Source organism: Anopheles arabiensis, chromosome X, assembly GCF_016920715.1.
Source record: "Anopheles arabiensis isolate DONGOLA chromosome X, AaraD3, whole genome shotgun sequence".
NCBI lineage: Eukaryota > Metazoa > Arthropoda > Insecta > Diptera > Culicidae > Anopheles > Anopheles arabiensis.
Window position 1 is genome coordinate 7,127,876 of NC_053519.1, and position 21,972 is coordinate 7,149,847.

Sequence of the window (21,972 nt, forward strand, 5' to 3'; positions counted from 1 at the left end):
GTGCCCTGAAATACATAAAAAAAAGATACATTAAAACAACACCGGTTGATGATTTCCAGCAGCAAAAGATAACAAAAAAAAAAGAGTTCAAGGCAGTCACGCAGAATGATGAACCATAATGTCACCGTGCGTTGCCACCTTTGCTTACACACTTTTCCGCAACAATGTTTACACTTATCACCGTCGGAGTTAGTGCCCACTAAATCTCCGGTCTCTGTGTGTGTGTGTGTGTATCTCGCTAAAAGGTTGGAAATCAAGAAATGGAGCAAAACCAAATAAAACAACCCAACCCACCTCTCGGTGTCCCCGTTGGGATAGTAAATAAATAATTACATCAACAGGATAACGACCGGCTTCCTCCGAACATCATCCCTAAACCGTTACCATTGCCCCCTGCCCGCAAACGGAAAATATTCGCTGGGAAAGGTTAAACGTGAAGCGGAAAAAGGGTTTTAGTCCTTCGAGCAAGATGAGAGAGCCTGGGGAGGGCGAGACGCGGTAAGATATTTTTGTTCGGTTTGCCTTGTCACCCGGACCCGGGCCGGTCGGGAAAGCGGGATAAATCAATTTATAATTTATATTTGCGGTTACGGTCGTATCGCTTATGTGTGTGTGTATGTGTATGTGGTTCGGCGGGTTCTTGACAGCTTTTAGAAGGAGAAAATATTTCCTGAACGATTGTATACTGCGAGACTTTGTGACGGCCTGACTGGACAGCCCTTAAGCCCGGTCTTACTGTGCGTTTCGAACGATCCCCTCGAACAACATGTGAGCTGTGTGTTCGTGTGGAAATTCGTGAAAAGCCGGCTTCAACAACACGAAAGGTTATGCAAATAAGGTGTTTTGAGCAGTTTGAGCCGAGCTAAACATCATTACAGGGGGTTTTTAAGGTTTGGAATAGTTAATTTTGAAGAAAAAAAATGGAATCTTATTTTTGCATACCTTTCAGGCGCTTGGCAGCAAATGATAGGTTGAGAACGTAGCCTGTGAATATAAACTCAGCAGGTTTGTTTACAGCGCTTTAAATAATAAAATGAGCTTCTAAAACTGTTGACACGCTTTCTCGAATAGTTTTGGCGTTTATTGAAGAAGTGTTGTAAAAACGTATACTAGACATGAAGGAGCACCTTGATTGTAAGCCAAATAGAATTGGGACTCTCTTGATATGTGATTGAAAAATAGCAAAGGCGTTTCTCGTCCTTTGTTGCTTTACGTGGGAAAGATGGCACACTTTTTCGAACCTAAGTGACATTGTTCCATAAAATCAATACACCTACTAAGAGTAATATTAAGCCACACATTGTACTCGAGAAAGTGTGCCATGGCTCTGAGATGAAATGGTAGCTTGAATTAAGCTGTACATTAAAGTAGGAAAAAGCATTTGTCACTTAAAACAAATATAATACCGTTTAAATATTTTTCCCAAATTTCTCACTTTAACTGAACAAGATGGCACACTAACTCGAGGTTTGATGATTTTATTTTAAGAAATGTCACAGTATAATAGAGGTGTGCGTTCTAACGTCACACATTATTCTCGAGAAAGGGTGCCATTGCATCGAGTTCAAGTGATAAATCATAATTTTGATCTATTATCGTGTGTATTGATTGTCTTAATTTGTAAGTCGATTTTGGATGTAAATTGTTTATTTGACAGTTGCCTTGACAGTTAAATAAGTTCTCATACATAGCCATTTTGCTTCATATATCTTTTATGATATATTAAAATTTGGCTCTGCTTTCTAAACCTTCCCAATCCAACACGAACGCTACCAAAACAAGATTCTGAGATGAGCCGAGCCTACTACAGAATCACACCAAAAAGAAAGCCAACCCAAAGCCCGATAAAAGCCTCCAGCTCATAAGTCATAAGGCAGGAAATATCCTGGGAATTTCCAAAGAAATAAAAAAAAAGCCAGTTATATACACCTCAACCCTTCCCCATAAACGCAATAAGCTCAACAAAAAAGGGTACATCCAGAGTTACAACTCTGCACGGGTAATGGTGCCTTGCAAATACGTACACACACACACACACACACACACACACATTTTAAATGCATCTTCAATAATCCCTAACCCGCACTAAATGCCCGGCCCGGGCGTAATAGTTCATCTGGCAGAACCGCCCCCTTCCACCCAGCCATCTTTGCTTGCCGGCCGCTGCTGTACATCCGTTTGTAGTGCCCGGCTTTCAATGGCCCTATCTTCCGAGCGGTTTCCGATTTCCAGCCCGGTTTCCAATTTTCATTTTGGGCTGAGAAGCCTTCCAGCTTGGGAACGGAAATCGTATCCTCCCCCATCCGTCCGAAACGGGCCGATCAAAACCGCACCCATGCAAACACCCTGCATCGACGAAGCGTTGCTTTTAAACCGTCCGGAGCAAGCAAGCAAGCAGAACAGCAGACAGAAGAGAAACAGTGACGCTCTTCGTCAGGCAATCTGCCTGAGCTTGAGCGACTTGGAGTTGGATTTGGACTTTTGCTGGTGGTGGTGGGTGCTATGCAGCGATGCGGGAACCGTTGTCATTGTGAGACACGGAACCGGACACTCCGGTCAGCAATTGAAGTATGTGTCGGTGTGTGTGTGTGTGTGTGTATGTGTGATCTAAGAAAACTGAAGCGCACAAAAAAAGCCAACCAAGGGAAGAAAACATGAAATAACGAAAATAGCTTAATACTCAAAGCTCTCGGTACGAGAAGTGTTTTTTTCTTCTTCTATTTTTCATTTATTTTTGTTGCTGTTGTGCTCAGTGTCCGTTGGTTGGTTGGAGCAGTTGAAACGTTTCTCTTTTGTCTCCCCCCCCCCGGCCCAAGTATCCAAAGCCGGATGAAATCGACTGAAAGCGATACGTCGTCAATGAGCCATTGGAAGGTATCAACCTCCCCCCCCCGAAGCTGCCAAGCGCACGAAGAACGAAGCAAAGAATTAATTTTCCCTGCAAAAAAAAAAAAACGCCCCTCCCGCCACCGTTGTAGCGAGTTTCTATTTTCCGTTTTTCCCGCCCCCTCCCCCATTGTTGATGTCATCGGCCGGCATCGGAGATCCACGGGGCCGGTCCTTTGCGTTCGATGATTTGCGTTGCCAAGTCGACGGGTCCGCCGCCGCCCCCCCACACACCCTGATGCTTGATTGCGTCATTTTCTTTCCTTCGTCTTCTTCCCCCCCCCACTCCACCCTCTTCTTCTATTGTTGCCTTGGTTCTGCTGGTCGCGCGAAACCACTAAAGATGTCAAATGTGGTTGGACGCAAGGGAGGGACGCCAGCAGTGCGAACAGCTCTCCCAGGCGCTCAGCCCAGTAAACTGGAACTGGAAGTTCCGGCCGTCAGTTCAGGCAAGGGGGGAGGGAGAGGGGGGGGTGCTATGGGGAGGGACCGGGATGTACCTTGCCCGTCATACCGAGCGAAAATTTATTGCGCTGTTCAATTGCTTGTAAAAGAACGAGTGGCTTGTTGAGACCGGTTGTTGCCGGGCTGCTATCATTCGTTCGGTTCCGTTTGATGTGGTGCGCTGCCGTTTGTGGAGCGGGGAAGGGGGAAGTAGCAGATGGAGCAGGAAAGGGCAGGGCAGTGGGGGGAGTGAAACTCCAAAAACCCCGTCGCACACGTCGCACGGATGAACGTTTGCGGCGAGTCTCCGTTTGCTGCAACAAATTGCCGAAGCCTTTGCCGTCCACACCTTTTGTTGTATCGTTAGATTTCTCTCTCTCTCTCTCTCTCTCTCTCTCTCTCTCTCTCACACACACACTTTCTCTACCTCTTTGTTTTCCCCTGTTCAATCTACGCGAGCCCTATCGCTATCGATGTCTCGCCAGCCTTGCAGCCAACACATGCAACACAGCTCAGTACACCCACTCATCCGCAAAACTGTCGCCTGCATGTTATGCAACGCGTGCAGCACGAGACAAACGCCGAAACAGCGGCAGTCGGAACCATGCCAACCAGTGCTGGGGCGTACACACATGAATAATTCCTTCGCTCACAGTTTACTCGCCAAAACGTCTGAACGTTTGGGAGGGGGGCGGGGAAGTATTGTCGATCCATCTTGATGCGATCGGAAAAACGAGTTACGAATACCGCGCGGTGTACAAAGGCGCCCCATTCGAAGCAGCGGGCTAAAGCGCCTGAATGTAGACTGTACCTTTGTTGCCGCTCCAATCGAGCCGGCGGGATATCGCTCTCCCTACAGCTACAAATTGCTCGAATTGATCGATTGCTTCACAAATAGCTCAATTTCTTCAAACCCCTCCCCCCTTTCTCCCCATCTCCTCCACCTCCGCCAGTGCCATCGCATCCGAAAGGCTCCATGTCAAACGATCACAATAAATGAAGATTGAATTTATAAAACGATCGGCACCGTTTGACTGCATCCGCGGGCAAAGTGCTGCCACGTGACACACCCACTCACACACACACACACACACACACACATTGAGATACAGCCGCTGAGGCTGTTGGCCTTCGCCGTCGCGCAACAAAGGAGCTGTGTACGTGACGTGAGAAGGGGCGGGCCACAGCTCATCCAATCTGAGTTAAAATAATGACACACGATAAAACTACAGTATCAAATCGGACCGCAAGCACACGGACCGCCGCTGGCTAGCTTGGATGAGAGTGTGGGAATAGAGAAAGAGACAGGGGGGAAAACCCATCGCTTATAATATTACCCTGTCCTGTCCTGGACGGCACTGGAGGAGAGTTTTCTTTTTCTTTCTTTTTTTTCCTTTTTGTGCACCGTGTGGTGAAGGGGGGCAGGGGGGGGGTTCAAAGTCAGCCGGAAAGACGGCCGAAAGGCATAACGACGCTAAATTGCTCTTCATTCTTGCCGGAGCCCGGTGTCCTTGTGAACGGTTCCCATGTACATCATGACTGGTGGCTAATAAGTTTTCGCACGTTTCGTTCATTTTCCTTCCTTTTTTCCGTTGGGTGTGCGCAAGCCGTGGGCGTACCGTTTTCCGCGATGAGAAGCAGATTTGTGGTGTGTGTGTGTGTGCCCTATCCTTGGGGTTTGCACAAAAGTTCGGCACACGAATCGCGCACACTTTACGCTTAATTTTCACAGCACCAGCAAAGCTCCGCCTCAAAGGTATGCAACCTTTGTCGCACGGAGAGGGCAAACACTGCGCCTGCAGTTATGCAAAGAGCGCTCCGGTGGAAACAGTAGCAACTTTTGTACGCTCCCCACGGTTGGCCCCAAAATTGCATCCGGACGAGGGCGCGCACACACACACAAGGCTCGTAGACGGTTTTTGTGGCGAGTGTCGGTTCGCGAGCCGTGGCAGGCAGCCGGGCCGATCTCGGAGGAATTTGGAAAAGCGGAAAAGTATGTTCAACGTCCGAGCGGTAAGATAAGCAGACACGTTCCCTCGGGAACGCTCCCAAACCCAGCCAGGGAGGATGGATGGATGGCAGCGGCCGAGGCCGCGTGTAACCCGAAAAAGTAGACGGAAGCACGGTGCAGAAATAAAACTAATATGACTCCCGCTCGCGTGAGTGTATGTGTGTGACTCCTGGGGACACGAGTTGTAGCTTGTTGTTGGGTGGTTCTTTTTGTTCTTTTTTTTTTTTGTTCGCCTTCCTTCCGGTGTGTTAACCTCACGCCGCCCACACCATAAATGGCGCTAGTAAAATAGATGCGAGTGATGTGGGCGGCGAAGGGAGCGGACAGAAAACACGGACCATAAAAAGCATCTGCCATCTGCCAGGGGCGCTGTCGAGCGGGGAGGAGACGGGAGCAGGAAAGCTCTAGCGGCTCATCTCTCGCGGACTATCCGCGTGTGGCTTGAAAAGTTGAATGCAGCTGGTGCCACGCTGCCCATAACGGAATGCTTTACAAGGGCTCGTAAGTGACTTTTTTTTTCGGTGGATGAGCGAAATTGACGTTGTTGTGTGTTGTAGGGTTTTTTGTCCGTTTTTTTTTTCTGTTTCGTGTTGTTGTTGTTGAACCACCGGACAGTTCGCGGATGTGTCGGAGAGTTTAAAAAGCGAATCATGCATCCGAGTGAATGAGCAGAATGTCCATAAAACGTACAAGCGAGCATCGTGGGTCAGACAAAAAAAAAATACGACAAGAAAACGCTTCTCACCTTGACCCCTGTTGGTGGTCTCCGTTTACAATGAACCTTGTCGTAACGTGTGGCGACACCGCTGCCCAAAAGTAAATTAATAGACAAGCTGCGGGCGAAAACGCTAAAGCATTCGAGGACTGTTTTTTTTTTCTTTTCTACAACATATCTTCTTTCCACCCAAACTCATCCATTTTCAGCCGCTAATCATCGCAAAGGGAGGAAAATAATTACCAACGCGGGTGTTTGCTTTCTTTCCGAAAAGCACCACACACACACACACACACACACACACACACACACACACAAAAGAACAACAATACTACCCGATAAAACCCATCTCTGCAGTGGCTGTGTGTTTGTAGTGCGTTAATTTAATTGAAGCCATCCTGCTGGACTTGCTGATTGTCTATTTCGCCACACACGCACACACATGATGGACGGTCAGTTTCTCCCAGCAATTATTAGGCTTTTTTGGGTGCGGGAGAAGAAAAGCCCATCAATTTAATGTGTGTGTGTGTGGTGGGGGTGAGCCACGCAGCAGCTGTTTCCACGTGCGGAATGATACAGTGGAACACGGTCGACCAGGGACACGGAACTAATGTGCGAAACATTAGCAGCACAACTATTGGTTAGCTTGAGAAAAAAAAACAGGTATAAATTCACTAGGATTTATGTTAAATTGTGGATTTGCGGCATAGAACAACAAACAACGGCAATTTCGTAAGGATTTCGTGCCGTTAAAAAGAAGCAAAACGAAAAGAAGAAGAAGCGTTACATGGCGTTACTAAGCGTTACGAAACGTTACTAAGCGTTACTAAGCGTTACGAATAGTTATATTGGTGTTTAATATCATTTTAAACACAATTTCAAAATCTTCTTAAAAACTAATTTCAAATCCTACTTGGACAAAAATCAAATTTTTAAAAGCTGAAAGCCATACAATTTTGCTGTATTCAGTAAGTATATTATTACAAAAACAAAACAAGAGATAAGACACACCGAAAAATACACCGTAAAGAAAAATTGGACCGAAATAACATTTCGTAACGCTTAGTAACGTTTCGTAACGCTTAGTAACGTCATGTAACGCGTCATGTAACAATTTAACATACATCGTAGTGAATTTATACCTGTTTTTTTTTCTCGAGCTCACCAAAATTGTGGTGCAACAATCCACAGTTTCTTGTAGTTGATATTGACATGAGTGTAATATAAATAAATATAAGCTCTATCAAAATCATGCACGGGAACTGCCCAAATAAACATATGTAAATAACAATCTCACTAGTGAGCATGTATACCACTCCACTAACTCAGCAGTATTACAGCCATCCTTCCAAGCCATCCTCGTAATTTGCACCCGTGCCTTATCCTTATCTAGGGCTTCACAAATGCTGCTGCTAGCCCTTACATTACGTCCCGCAGTGATCGTGCGGCACTGTAAGCGATCCCCAATGCTTGTCCTGCTTTTCGAGAATCAAACAAACAACACAGCAGCAGCAAAAAAAAAAAGTACACAACACTTCCCACTCCCGCCCAATTCCTCGGCTCGGTCTCGTTCGGCCCAGCTTTGATGCCTTGATGCCTTTGTGACACTCCCCGGAAGCGGCCACAACAGCATGCAGCCCGGGGGCCACTTAGTTGCCCGCAGCGGAAGGGTAGGGAGTGAGAGAGGGGAGGGCAAAACCGGGGTGAGATAGCATTCCTTCATCTCCGCTTGCATCACACCCCGCCCAGAGCGGAGATAGTTTGAAGTGGGAGTGAAATATAAGCATGTACGATTTATATGACATCAACGTTTCGAAGTGAAAACACCAAATGACGAGCAGGGAAAAATAGGACAAACTGTGCCCAGTCCCCCTCCATTACAAAGATAAACGGACAACTGTCTGTGTAAGTTGGATGTGTGTGTGTGTGTGTGTGTGTGTATGTGTGTGTGTGTGCTTATCTGTGAGGAAAGCTGGGGGAAAGTGTGGAGCGTGAGGCTTGGGGCAGGATGTAACGAAGATACTAAATGGATGCTAGTGAAAGGAATTTTTGGCTTCGCTCGTCATGTTTGTGTGCTAGAGCCGGAAATACACACATACACACACATACACAATGAGGAAGCTTCGGTCTAATATGTGTGCCCTTAATAAACTGCTATAAATTATCGCACACCAGCTTCTTTTTTTTTGCCGTACGGTTGGTTTAGAGAGGGGATGCAGGCTTGAGAATAGAGCCAAGTTCAGAAAACGAACCGGAATGCGGCGAACGGCAAGGAATGTCCCCATAAATCGAGGAACTCGTTCGCTCCAGCGGACGAGCCAGCGGTGGGCCGAAAGGGTTGAAGGTTAAAGAGTGTCCTTTTTGAAAGGCCCTCCGTCCCCCATCCGTCGCGCTCTAATAGAGGTCCACTGGCAGGTCCGCCCGCTGGCGGCAAATGATCGGTGAAGTCTTTATCGAGAAATTAAACGGCAAACGAAGCGAGCGGAAGAGGGTGGACGCTGGCTGGCTGGGTAGCTGGCTGGAGGTCCGTCATTGAACCTCCCACCCATTGCATTCACTCCACTTTCACGGTCCCTTGAATGTATTGCCCAAAGGAGTACACTCCTCCGCAGGCAGACGGCAAAAAGGACAGCAAGCCCTAGAGTGTCTGAGAGAGAGAGAGAGAGAGAGAGAGAGAGAGAGAGAGAGAGAGAGAGAGAGAGAGAGAGAGAGAGCGAGAGAGGCTTTCTAAAAAACGAGGAGCGGAACTTCAGGGCCAGCCCTGAAGCCGTTGGTTGCCATTGTTAATGAGGAGGCTTTTAGCTAAAATTCAAACCTCTCCACTGCGCTCGACCAATTTTTCCAAGGGTTTGCGTTGATTTAGGACCGTAAAGGTTTGTCAACACACCACGCACTGCTGGCCTACGCACAAAATTTGCTCTTCAATTTTCCCCTTTGCTCGTGCGAAGGGGTTTTGTGTATTAGTGACACCTCGGAGGACGTCAATTTGTCCGGAGGACGTCAATTTGTCCGGAGGACGGCTCCAGGAGTGGCTGCGATGGGAAAGTGATAATTTCATTAAATTTACGCTTTGCTCCGAGAGCCTCCGAGACCTCCCCCGTGGGGTGGGGCTGGAGCCACACTGCTCGTGCTAATGAACGTGGCGTGCCTTTCCCCTTAACACCGATGCGTTGGAGGATGGCGAAATTTGTTTTTGCTTTTTTTTTTTTTTTTGGTTCGTCGCTCTACCCGCACACAGTCTCTCGCACTATCGTTAGCAATAGTGCGAATGCGGGGGTCCAAAACACAAAACACTATAGTCCTGAAGATAAAACACCTGCCCGATGATCGATTGAAGGCTAAGCGAGCAACGTTTCCTTCGCAAAGCGTAGAAAGGGAGAGAAAAAAACACTGAACCAAGCGACGAACCGACGGATCAGTTAAAAATGTGCACCACCGTGCTAGGGTGAATATTTTGCAGTAAAATTCTAAAGAAAGGAGAGAGAGAGAGAGAGAGAGAGAGAGAGAGAAAACACACAAAATAAATAAACACTAAACATGCAAAAATCTCGTCAGCAGGAAGCACCGTCCGCTGGCCATTAAACTTTCCGCTGCCGCCGCTGCTTTTGTTTGATTCTTTTTCTTTCGCCCCGCCATCGCCGCCTTTTTTTCGTGTTAGACGATTGACTTAATTTCTTATTACTGTTCCGTGCGCCCTTTCTTCGCGTTGGCTTTGGCAGCTGAACCGAACAGAACGCGGCGAGTACATTTCCGTTCGGTTGGCTGTACTTTGTACGGTTGCCCACGGACCTGCTCGTGGATTCGGCGAAACGATTTGTCTTTAAACTTTTCAGTTTTCCCTGCTGCTGCTGCTGCTGCTGCTGCCCGTTTGCACTGTTTTCTGTTTGTTCCGTTTCGCCCTTTTGCCCGTTTGCTTTAGTTGTAGCGAAACGGTTCAAGTTTGCACGAAACTGAAAACAAAACAAAAAACGTACACACACACAGAGAAAACACAAGCACAATAATTTAATTAAATCCATAACAAAACCAACCCCCCCAAAATGGCCGGTAAAGGGGCTGGCAGGCAGGACGGTGGTGGCTTCGCTCGGGAAAACTTTCCCAATATTTCGCCACCGGGAATGTATCGATCATTATCGGCACGGCACGGCGGGGTAGCGAGCATTACAGAACGGAGCGAGCCTGGCTAAGGCTGTGTGTGTGTGTGTGTGTGTGTGTGTGTGTGTGTGTGTGTGTGTGTGTGTGTGAGTGAGTGAAAAGCGGTACCACTAACGAGCGTTAGCAGCTCCCTCCCGGTGGCTTTGTAAAATATTTAACAGCACCCATTCCGAAGTTTGCAGCACGCCGCCTGCATATATCCCGGATGCATTCTTATGCTGCACTTGTGCGCACCGGGTGCTAACTCATTCTCCCTTTCGCCTTACCTTCCCCAGGTCGCACTGTCGGTTCATCTGAGTTTGATGTTTTGGGGGTAAAGGTTAAAGGCTAAAGTTGACCAAATGCATTGTTTCGCAATATTTGGCGAGTTGTGTGTATAAAAGTTTCTTCCGATTCGAGGAAAATAACGTTGTTTTTTGGTACATTTGCATACTTCAAAAACATTCCAATTCATTTCATAACATTAGGGCATCAAAGTTGGACTTTGGACGATTGAGATGAAAAAAAGACAAGTTGCTCAATATAGAAAATTTAAAAACTACATTTTAAAAACATCACCAAACCAATTCCCGAAAATTCATAACTTTTTCAGGACTCATAAGTGACCTGTGAATTGGTCTGGAACCTATGCCGTAATTTTAAAACAATTTTGAAGAATAAAAAACCTTTTCCCGTATAGAAATTTAACTTGAACCTGTTGATGTAACTGATTCCAGACTTCTACCATCCTGAGGACTGCCAAATAAAAATCTGCAGTAGCTCCTGCATCGGTTCTGGAATTGCTACTAAATGTGTATTGGTTCTGGAACAGTTCCCGAACCCGTTACCAGTTCTGGAACTGGTGCCAAATCTTGTTACGCTCCTCGAGCTGATCCAAAAATTATCACGAACCTGTACCAGTTGTCTAAACGGAACTGGTTCTGGGTCCATACCATTCCTGGAACTGATCCCAAAACAACATCGATACTGGAGTTTATGTTCATGGAACTAGTTCCGATACCAATCTACTGGAACTGTTCTCGATCCTTTACGCGAAACTGAACTGACTTGAACAGAATCCAAAAATATGTCCTGCGAACCTAGGAACTGGATTTATCTTGATGCTTCAAGAGATCCTAAACCTAAAACGGTCCCGGAACATCGGATTTCGGACCTACAACTGACCCCTTTGTAGCGTCCATAGTATCCATGGAACAATATTAAACTTTTGAGAAACAGAAAACAGTGTAAAAAATCTGGGAAATGCCATGAAACTACAATTGTATTACGAAATAATGTGATGGAGGTGCCCAGTACCTGGTACGAATAAAGTGCGTGGCATGGTAAGTGGTAAAGCATATAGGAACGAATTGATTTAAAAAAAAAACAAAGCTCAAAATGATAAAACATTCGCATTCTGATAGAGTACAGTATTCCTCAATCGTTTTCAGTACAAAAAAAAACAATTCTATTTAAACTATCCTAAAATAAAGATAATGTAAGTAAAATAATTAGAAATTTGGTTTAAGGATGGCAAAAGGCCACCAGCCCTATCAGTTTGCATGACAGTGCACCCCATTGTGTCTTTCCAAGAACAACCGCGACCTATGCAGTGTGGAAAACTACACACAAGGGAACACGTTCCAACTGGGGGCATATTTCTAGCTGGAAACCGTACAAAGCCAGCAGTGCGAGCACTGATTAGGGACAGTTTTACAATTTTACACAAAATTATTCAACACCCCCCCCTCCCCTCCCCTTCACCGCCCTGTTCCAGTCAAACGGAATTTTCTGCAGCGAACAAAACGAACCCAGAAACATGACACTCGGCACACATAACCTCAAACTATTGGCCCCTTTTTTTTCTCTTTGGTTTTGACGTGACCGTCATCGCCACTCCACTGTCTGGGCCCGTACGAGCAACGGAACGATGAAATCATCGATTTCCCTCGAGTCAGGTGAACAATGCGAATGCACGCCACTGTGGGTGTGTTGTGCTGCCCTGTGTGTGTGTGTATGTGTGAGTCAGGTCAAAGGACGCCAGACCTGGTGAAACGTGCCAATCGTGACCGGGGCTGCTAACAATCTGAAGCATGAGACTTTTGTGACCCTTTCTTTCTCTTTCCTTTTCTCCTCATTTGTCAAAAGACATAACGCGTAGGAATGCACGAAGCGAACTGAAACGAAGCGAACCAGAGATAGAGAGAGAGAGAGAGAAGGAGAGAAAGAGGTAGAGCAAAGAAAATTAGCTCAGTGGAGTAGAATTTCAAATGCGACCAGCGTTAAGTGTAGCCAGTGATGGGGGGGCGAGTCAAGTAGCTTTAGCAGATTTTTTCTTCCCCTGAAGTAATAAGCGAAAAGCAAACAAACTCAAATAAACACAGTGGAAAGAGGGCAAAGAAGAGGATGGGGTAGGGGCGTGGGAAGGAGAAATGCTTCACCGAAATCCAAAACGCGCAAAGCTAATTTCGCCGCGCCCTAGCCAGGTATGCAAATAGGTTTTACAGAACAGAAACACCCAACAACTACAAAAAAAGCAGCTCAAAATTACTGCCTAAACGCTACGTTAAAGTCCCTAGACAAAGCCAAGGGAAAAGAACTCCACCAAAAGAAGAACTTAAATCTACGGAAGAAAAATGAGGAACACAAATCAACTCGCCCAGCACAGTTTGAGCAAAGGAGTAAATTAAAGCGGATTATTTCTTTCTTTCCTGCCTGCCACAGCAAAGCAAATAGAGCAAAGGCCCCGCACAGAGACAATGCATCAAAACGGCCTCCACCTCCGGTGCTGCTTATTGAGGACGTTTTTGGTACGCGGCTGTGTTAAAATCTAAATAAAGAAAAACGCCAACATTCAACCCCTTTTCGCTCGGTTCCGTCATTGTTTGATCAATACGCCGTTTGCTGTTTGGTTTTGTTGTTTTGATTTGCCGTTTTTTTTTTTTTTTGTTCACCCGTTGTCAGCCAACTGTCGGCACATTCTGGGCAAATGGTTTGTTACAAGATAAACAATTCATTCGCCAATACCGTACAACAAACGAAAACAGAGCAAAAATCAATGTCGAAAATTGCTTCTTTTTTTGGAATGAAGGCAAACGAACGGGAGGGGTGCGTTGCGGGGTGCTGTTTGTGAATTATGCCCTTCACTGACTCCCTCCCCTTTGCTCTGTTCTCTCCATCATAAAAGAGTAGGCTATTCTTAGATAAGGAAAATTAAATTTATTGACCCCAAATGGCATTTTCCGGTCGATGTTTTTTCGATCCATTTCCAAGCAACAAAAAAAAATAAATAAAGAGCTGAGGCTACATTTTCTTACATCAGCCGTGCGATTGCCGTTTTAGTGGGAAGGGTAACGAAAGATAAAAACAAAAAATGCGCCAAGAAGAAAACGAAATAAAGGATACTTTTTCCCCCCCGTATTGGAATTGAAACCGCTTCGATGGAGACGCCCAGCCGCTGGTAGCGCACGGGAGCGGAAGCGCAGCGAACGATTCATTCAAATTCGAATTTCAAGTTCGACGCGGGGTGAGCTCGCTGAGAACCAGGGCCACCTGTGCGCCTGCTGTGCTGCACGGGGAGCGCTACACTTCAGAGTAAAGGCGCGGGCGACGACGACCGTAAAACAGAAAGCGAACCGCCTGTTTTCTACCTTTTGGAGACGAGCGTTCAATTTTGCCGCTGTTCAGTGGTTGGTATTTGTGACGTGGGTGCGTTTGCGGGTTCGGCTTCACCCGCGCCAGCGAAGGGCCCACGCACGCGTGCACGTTTCTCCGGTCCGGTGGTGGCATCGAGCCAGTCCAGTTGCACTTCATCAGCATTAATTTCCATCAAAATTTCACCCCGTTTAGAAAATGGGAGGACGTTTTAGAGAAGGCAGAACAAAAAAGAACTCCGAGCCAACTTCACTTACTACGCGCGAGTTTCGTAATGAACACTGACATTTGAGAAAAGAAAAAAAAACTGGTCAGAAGAGGGTTGAAAAAGCCCGCCGCGTTATGCTTTCTGTCGGGGGGGGTGGTCTGAACATATTTTCATTGCATGTTATTTTTTGTTTCTTGTATGTTTTTGGTAAACTATTTGGCTTCCCCCCCCCCCGTTGCTCGCATATTTCATTAGCTCGCATCATATTTTTATGGCGAATTTTTTTTCCCGCGCCGCGACCCTGCATGCTGCAAGCAGCTGCTGCTGGTTGTTTGTTTATTATGTTTACGATTCTTTTTTTTGCTAAATATATTACCATTCAGTGTGTTCCGTCTCGGTGTTCCATAAAATTAACTCTTTGCTAGAGAGATAGATAGAGAGAAAGAGAGCAAGAGAGAGAAACAGAGAGAGGTAGAGAGATCGGCCGTGTAGAACGGGCAATTTTATTTGGAAAAAAGGGATGAGTGTAACATTTCGTGTGAGGTTAACATCGAAGTACAACAACGAACTTGGTAGAAATATAAAGAAATGCATAAAGCTGAATCTTTCGTAATAGGGAAAATGTACCAATAGTGGTGCAGTTTGTAGTGGTACAAATGTGTTTCAATGGATTTAAAGAGTCAGGAAGGTAAATGTATGAACATTTTAACACATAGCAATTGGAATATGTTTTATCTTTGCAATCATAACCACTTTTACTATGAAACACATCAATTTTACGAAAATTACATATTTTTGTGACTGCTTCGTTGTAGTGATGTGCTGTATGGAGCGCACCCACGAGTCCAATCCGACTCCAACTATTGTTAGTTCGATTCCGACTCTGGCAAAATGGAACCACTACATCCGCCCGGAGTCGGAGTCATTCGGAGTCATTCGGAGTCGTTCGGAGTCGTCCGGAGTCACCGGAGTCGGAGTCGTCCGGAGTCGTTCGGAGTCGTTCGGAGTCGTCCGGAGTCGTTCAGAATCGTTCGACTCCGGGCGACTCCGAACGACTCCGGACGTCTCCGAACGACTCCGAACGACTCAAACTCTAGGCGACTCCGGACGACTCCGAACGACTCTGAACGACTCCGGATGACTCCGGATGACTCCGGACGACTCCGGACGACTCCGTCTCTGGGCGATTCCGGACGACTCCGGACGACTCCGGGCCTTTTCGGACGGTTCCGAACGACTCCGGATATTGCAGCGCGGACCTACCTTCCGGAATCGATTCCGAATTTATCGGAGTCGGATCGGAGTTGACTCCGGAGTCAGGTTCCTATAGTCATCGTATTGTGTTTCTATAGTGGTGATAAACAAAGATACCTCCAAAACAGTGTATAATATCAATGTAACTTAGTTTTGAAGCTGTTTTCGCGAAGAATTGCAAGGATTGCTGCCATTAGATTGATTTCTTTTGTAATTTGATCGTAAAAAATGTATGAATTTGGTTGATGAAAATATTGACTATAGTACCTGTCGTCAATCAAAACCCGTAAGAGAAAGCTTGATTTGAGGTCGTTTTTTCACTCCGCCAGATAAGCGAATTTTGGCCTTTGTTTGGTAAATTACAAACAGAAAATTCATTTATGTTGCTTATTTTAATGAAAACAGTACGACATGTGAAAAATATCGTCGAAAAAAATCTAAAATGTCATGTTTTTATTCAATTTATAACTAAGACCACTATAGGAACATGCCTATTTTGCGTACCTATAATGACACTATCGTAAAAAAACACTTAAAAATACGTAAATATAGTCAAAGTGCAATAAATTTTAATAAAACAATATCATTTGATAACAATTTTGTTAAAAAATAATTATTGCGTTGTTATGTGGTCATTTAGAACGTTAACAAAAATGTGTTTGTTATGAAATCTTAAGGATTTTGGAAAATTGTTGACACATTTCACTAAATAATGAATTTTTCGGTCATTAAGTGATGGTGATGGGTTTGCCGGTCTCGTAGTACAGTCGTCAACTCGTACGACGTAACAAAATGCCCGTCATGGGTTCAATCCCCAAATAGACCGTGCCGCCATACGTAGGACTGACTATCCTGCTATGGGGGGGAATCAATTAGTCACTAAAAGTCAAGCTCACAAGTGCGTACAGGCAGGCCTTGACCGACATCGGTTGTTGAGCCAAAGAGAAAAAAAAAGTGATGGAATGGCCCTATTTTACTTTTAAACCCTTTCTTAATGCCCGGAGAACATTTCACACTGACATCAATAGCTTAATTACTTCTAATGTATCGTATGCAACGCATTTTAGAGCAATACCACCACTATAGGTATGTTTACCCTAGTATTTAAAGTTTGTTTTTTTTTTTTTTTTTATCGCAGCACACAGCAAATCGTTGAGCGTAGAGAAGAGAGTGGTGGATGGAATAATAGTAGATTAATGATATTTGCACACAAAAAAACTTATTCGCTCATAACCGAGATTAAAAAAAGTGTTGCAACAAATAAGACCATTAATAGAAAGTGCATTTGAAATGATCGATAGAAAATAATAGCTTTGAAGCGGTGTTTGAAGCATCATTAAGGGAAGATAGGTAAAAACGAACACATTGAGGAAAATGTTTATAAATCTAGGAATATAAAAAAACATACAGCGACCACGATAATGTGCAAACCTTGTCTTACACTCATGTTTTATTAGAAATGTGTTGAAATTTTCAAGCTTATATCGTTTTTTTTATGTTTTTTTTTTGTGCAGTTTTGAATCGTTCTAGTTTTGAACCTGATATGGAAAAGATGGACACCATGAAGGGTAAGATTTAAGATCATTTAGCCGTGAATTTGGACCACTAACACATCGTAGATTACAGAATCTAAAACATCATTGAAATATCAGGCACTAACAGCTTACATTGTTCTAGCTTACTTGACGGAATTGTTTACAGACCAAAGCCATTTTAACACCAAGTCAAAATTCACTTCTTTTTAATCCTTATGATCCTATTGAATTTTTCATCTATTCCTGAATGATGTCTCTTGCTCTGGTTGATTATAGTACAGTCTTTCCCCGAGTTACGCGAATAATGCGTTCCGGAGACATTCGCGTAACTCGGATTTTCGCGTAAGTCGAATATCACATGTTACAGCAAAAATATACTTTATTTATCATAATTTTTGATTGAATTTAGTTCATTTCTGTAATTTAATACTTATTTGATGCAATTGGTGTAGAAAATTTGGTTATTTATCGGTAATTATTTTTCATTTGACAATTGATGGAGAAAATTGTACTGATTTGACATCTAAACTGTCAAAAATAAAAATTCGCGTAACTCGAGTGTCGCGTAACTCGGGGAAAGACTGTAGTCCAATTCGTGGCTAGATATTAGGTTTCGTGAGTTGCCTTAAGAGCATTGAGCGAAGAATACCGTAAGGCATGGCTCCTATGTTAATCGCTGTTACCTTTTTCGCATATTTCAATGCTTTCTCTAGCTTATGATTTCCGATTACTCCTACTAAAGGTATTTGATGCCATCTGTTCATCAACAAATCATAGAATAAGTGAAAAAAAAAAATTAAAAAAATCGGTATCCATCTGACCCTTCCACAGAGTGTCTATCTCATTTGTGTGTTCAGGATCAGTGCTGCAAAATGTCACTGTCAATGTCATACAAAAATCTGACTGCAACAAAATCCACGCGTCACGCACTCAATCGTGATAATCAGAGGTGATACTTAAAACGATTGAAGTGATCAATGCATGCTTCATGACATTTTTGCAACCATCGCTTGGTCAGTCACTATGTTATGACTTTTTTTTTTTACTGCGATCAGTTGTCACTGACATGGTCATAACAAATTCCGGCTGAAACAAAATGTCATGTCAGCGTCACGAGCTCTACTGTGATGATCAGAGATGAGACTCATACAGTCGGTGCGACCATCACATGCTTGGTGACGTTGTGTTCAACTCTTGGTCAGTCACGTGGTCGTGATTTTTTCCGTCTGGTGATCATCACGATAGTCATGCGAGTCATGCATAATATATAAACATTGCAAGATTTTTGATAAATTAACCAATTTTGCTGATATCATGTTATGCCTTCAGTTTACATGCTGCATTGTTGAATTATTAGATAATTACTGACCAAGAAAACCAAGAAAAGCAACCATTTTACACCATTTTGTACAAAATTATTAAACTCTGTTTCTTACTGTTGCGTAGTAACCATAACGGTGGTACGTTTTACTCCTCAAGCTATGGTATGGTGTGTCAAGAAACCTTAAAATTACTCTACATAATTGGAATAGTAATGAGCTTTAGTTCCACGACTTGCCTTTGCCTTACAAACAACCAACCTTGCTCAACTACTAAATAGATGTTTTGTGATGTTGATGCTACTTTTGCAATGCTTTTCAAATCACCTTGATAGTTGAATTCAAATTTAAAGTAATATTTGTTTTACAATGCTACCGAAATTAGAAATCATCACAATCTACTGCTCGTTTCTCTGATAACGCAGCCACTAGCATACCCGTTAACACACCGGAACCTTAGCCCCAAAGAAATTCATAACCTTTTCCACTTAGAATCCCCCCCCTCCCCCCCGTCCCCCTCGACTCACTCTGCATAATGTTGCACCTTCTTGCTCCAGCGATGCTAATTTCGCAAACATTCCGATTCATACCATTATCTTCGCGGGCGAGCTCACACGCAGCGAAAGCCCGAGGAGGGCCAGCAAATATTTGCCACCGGAAGGCCACCGCAGTGACAGCGGGTGAGGCCTATCGCCGGATTGTGGTGCCTTTGTGCGAATGTGTGTGTGTTTGTTCGGCGACAAGCAGGGCAGATATTTAATATTCTAAAACATTCTGCCACCTCACCCCGGGCATTCGCGCGGCAAGCAAAAGGTGTCAGTCGGGTTTGCCCGCCGCCGAGATGGTTTGTTATCTTCCACGAGGTCAACCCTTTTCCTTTCTTCGCAACGGTGACACGACAGCGGGTGTTGTTATTTTTGCTTGTTGTTTTTTTTTTTTGTTTAGTTTGTTCTTAGCTTTTGCCGAGCAGGAAAATTAATGAAGCACGATCTCGTCCGTTTAAAGGGGCAAATGACAAAAAAGAAATGTTGCAGCTACGGCTTGCTTTCGCGAGCACTTTAAATTGGACGATCGAGTGCTTTCGATACCTTATCAGCATGCTTACCAGGGAAGAGGGAAGAAAGTGGGGTATGAAATTTGATCGGCCGGTACCGGTACTGGCGCAACGAATAATTCATCATAATTCAATAACCCAATTTTCTCAATTACGGCTCTCTTTCTCATTCTTTCTTTTTTTCTTTCTCTCTCTCTTTCTCTATTTCTCTCTCTCTCTCTCCCTCTCTCTCTGTCTGTAGAACGCGCGCGCACGCGTGAGGGTGTAATTTTATATTTATAACACCGACACATCGACTCTCACCGCCCGCACGCTATCGCATTTCGTGACAACCTGACGCGACGACAAACTGTACTTGCGACTGTTACCGGCCCCGAACGGAGGAGCGGCAAAAGGGGGGGGGGGGAGAACGTATTAAATGAAATTAAATATTCAACGCCTGTTCGTCACCGGCGGCGGCCGGCGCGATGATGATCGGGCTGAGGCTTTTATCGGCACATCGGGTTAGAAATTAGGGAAACGCGCGGGCGCAAAGATACGATGCATCAAAGGAGACGAGCAAATAGAACAGTAAGGGGGGGGGGAGGTGGTTTGAATAATTTTGCAATACATTTATCGTACAGCTACTTGCAAAGAGGTCTGAAAGGTGTTTCAAGTGTGTCTTTTATTGGGTTGGTTTCTTTCTTTTCAAACTTTATCAACACAAATTGAACTAAAAGGTACCAAAACAAGTGAAATAGACGTAATTTAGTCATATTGCATACCTGCAGGCGCTTTCCAGCCGTAAAGCTCAGCTTAATAAGCAAACAAATTTCATGTTTTGCATACTTTTAGGCGTCGGTTAAGAATAAATTTGCTGGGGAATAACTTTTAGGCCGGCAAATAAAGTTATCGATATAAAGGGGTTTTCCAGGGGTTCTCATAGTTGTTGGATACTTCCTTTACTCTTTCGTATGGGAAGTGAAATTCAAATGATGGAAATTGGACTCTAGGGCAGGCTCCTTGTAAATTCCAGTTGGATTTGTCCAACAAGGGTGCTATAGAGTCCAATTCCCATTACATTAAGCTCATTTCACGTAAGAAAGAGTCAATCAAGTGTCCCACAGCTACGAGAACTCCCGGGAAAACCCTGTATTAATTCAGGCAACTGAGCGCAAATATGTATCTTTATTTTGATAGTTTCCTTCTTCTTTGTTTTATCTACGGGTAAAAAATCCATTCCAAACATGCCTCTACGTCTCGTTGGGGTAGTGATGAACCTAAATCGCCCGGGTTTGCCCTATTTGCGGTTAAAGGCGCACCAACCATAATTGCAGCCATCTCGAAGATTCAGAAAAAAAGCACTAGAGATGTTACGAGGATGATAATCATAATTGGTCAATTGTGCTCACACGCTCACACACACACACGCGCGCGCTACTCTTGGACTGGATGTAATTTTCCGTATTCTTCCGCTCTTTTCTATTTCCATCCACTTTCATCCTCTTTTTCGTCTTCTTTCTTTTCCTTCCCTGATTAAGGTACGCACACGTGACGCAACGGTAACGCACAGAGTAACGCAACACAGCGCATTAGTGCTTGCTCGGGGGGTCTCGGGGCGTCGCGATGGGGAATTTACTTCGGCGACGTGATGTGGTTTGATTTGATTTGAACACCGTAAGAGCTGGTAAGTGAGCAGGACAAAAAGAGAGAGAGAGAGCGGCGGAGGAGAATGCATACAAAATGAAGGCCCGCCACCGCCACGCTCAGTTATTGACACGACCAGGCCACCAAGAGGAGCTGGAAGAGGGGAAGGTGGAAGAGGGGAAGGGAAGTTCCATTATCCAATATTCAATAAAGCTATCCGGGCAACAGACGATCGGCGGTACATCGGAGGAGATGAGATTCAAATCGAATTTAGCTGCGTGTCGGTGACGTTGTTCTCAATTTCGTGCAGCGCTCGAGCGCCGAAAAGTATCTTTCTCAAACAATAATAATAACCAAAAAAAAAAAGACAAAAAAAAACACAAAGCAAACCCTCACGTAGGTGTTAATCAAATTAAATTAAATAATAAACAAACGGCAAGTGGAAAATTCGTCGCCCAACAGCAGCAAACCAGCACCGACCAAGCATTTCCGACCCCTTCGGTTGACACTTGATCGGCTTCCGGATGGAGTGTGCCTTTCATCGGTGGAGGGGGGGGGGGGGAGGGGGGGTGTAGAGCAAGGGGCATAATGGTAGGAGGGGGAAATAAAATAAAGAAACGACGCCTCAAACGCTTACACGCACTCTGATCGAGCGGCACAATCGGCAACAACGAAAAGCTAGGATCGAATTGGAATCCGTCGAATTGGTTTTTTGCAAAATTGTGTCGGAGAGCAAAAAAAAAAAAAAAGTTAGGTTAGATACGGGAAGCAAACAAACGCAGAACAACGCTGCACCCCGCGCGCAAGACATTTTCCCACCCATCCAACTGCCATCAGTTGCTGCTCGAACGGGGTGGAGGGTTTTATTATTATTACACTTTACTTTCATTTCACCGCCACTTCCCTCTCTCTCTCTCTCTCTCTCTTGTAGGTTGGAAAATAGACGTCGGAAACGCTGATCGATGGCTGTTGCTTTTACAGTGTTTTTTTTTTGGTCCCATTTTATCTTTTGTGTAGCGTTCACAATCCATTCTTACACGTGACACACTGTGTTTGCCATATCGTTTCAGGCACTTACTGTAAAGACTGATGTTCTTCCGATATTGGGCATCGCCCGTCGCGCCCGTTTATT

General features: G+C 44.7%; 1 protein-coding gene across 11 annotated transcripts in view; it reads right to left on the reverse strand.

Annotated features, from left to right (window-relative positions):
• Positions 1–21,972, reverse strand: part of LOC120905558 — a 143,554-nt gene that overhangs the window by 100,208 nt on the left and 21,374 nt on the right. The gene's annotated exons all lie outside the window — the stretch shown is intronic.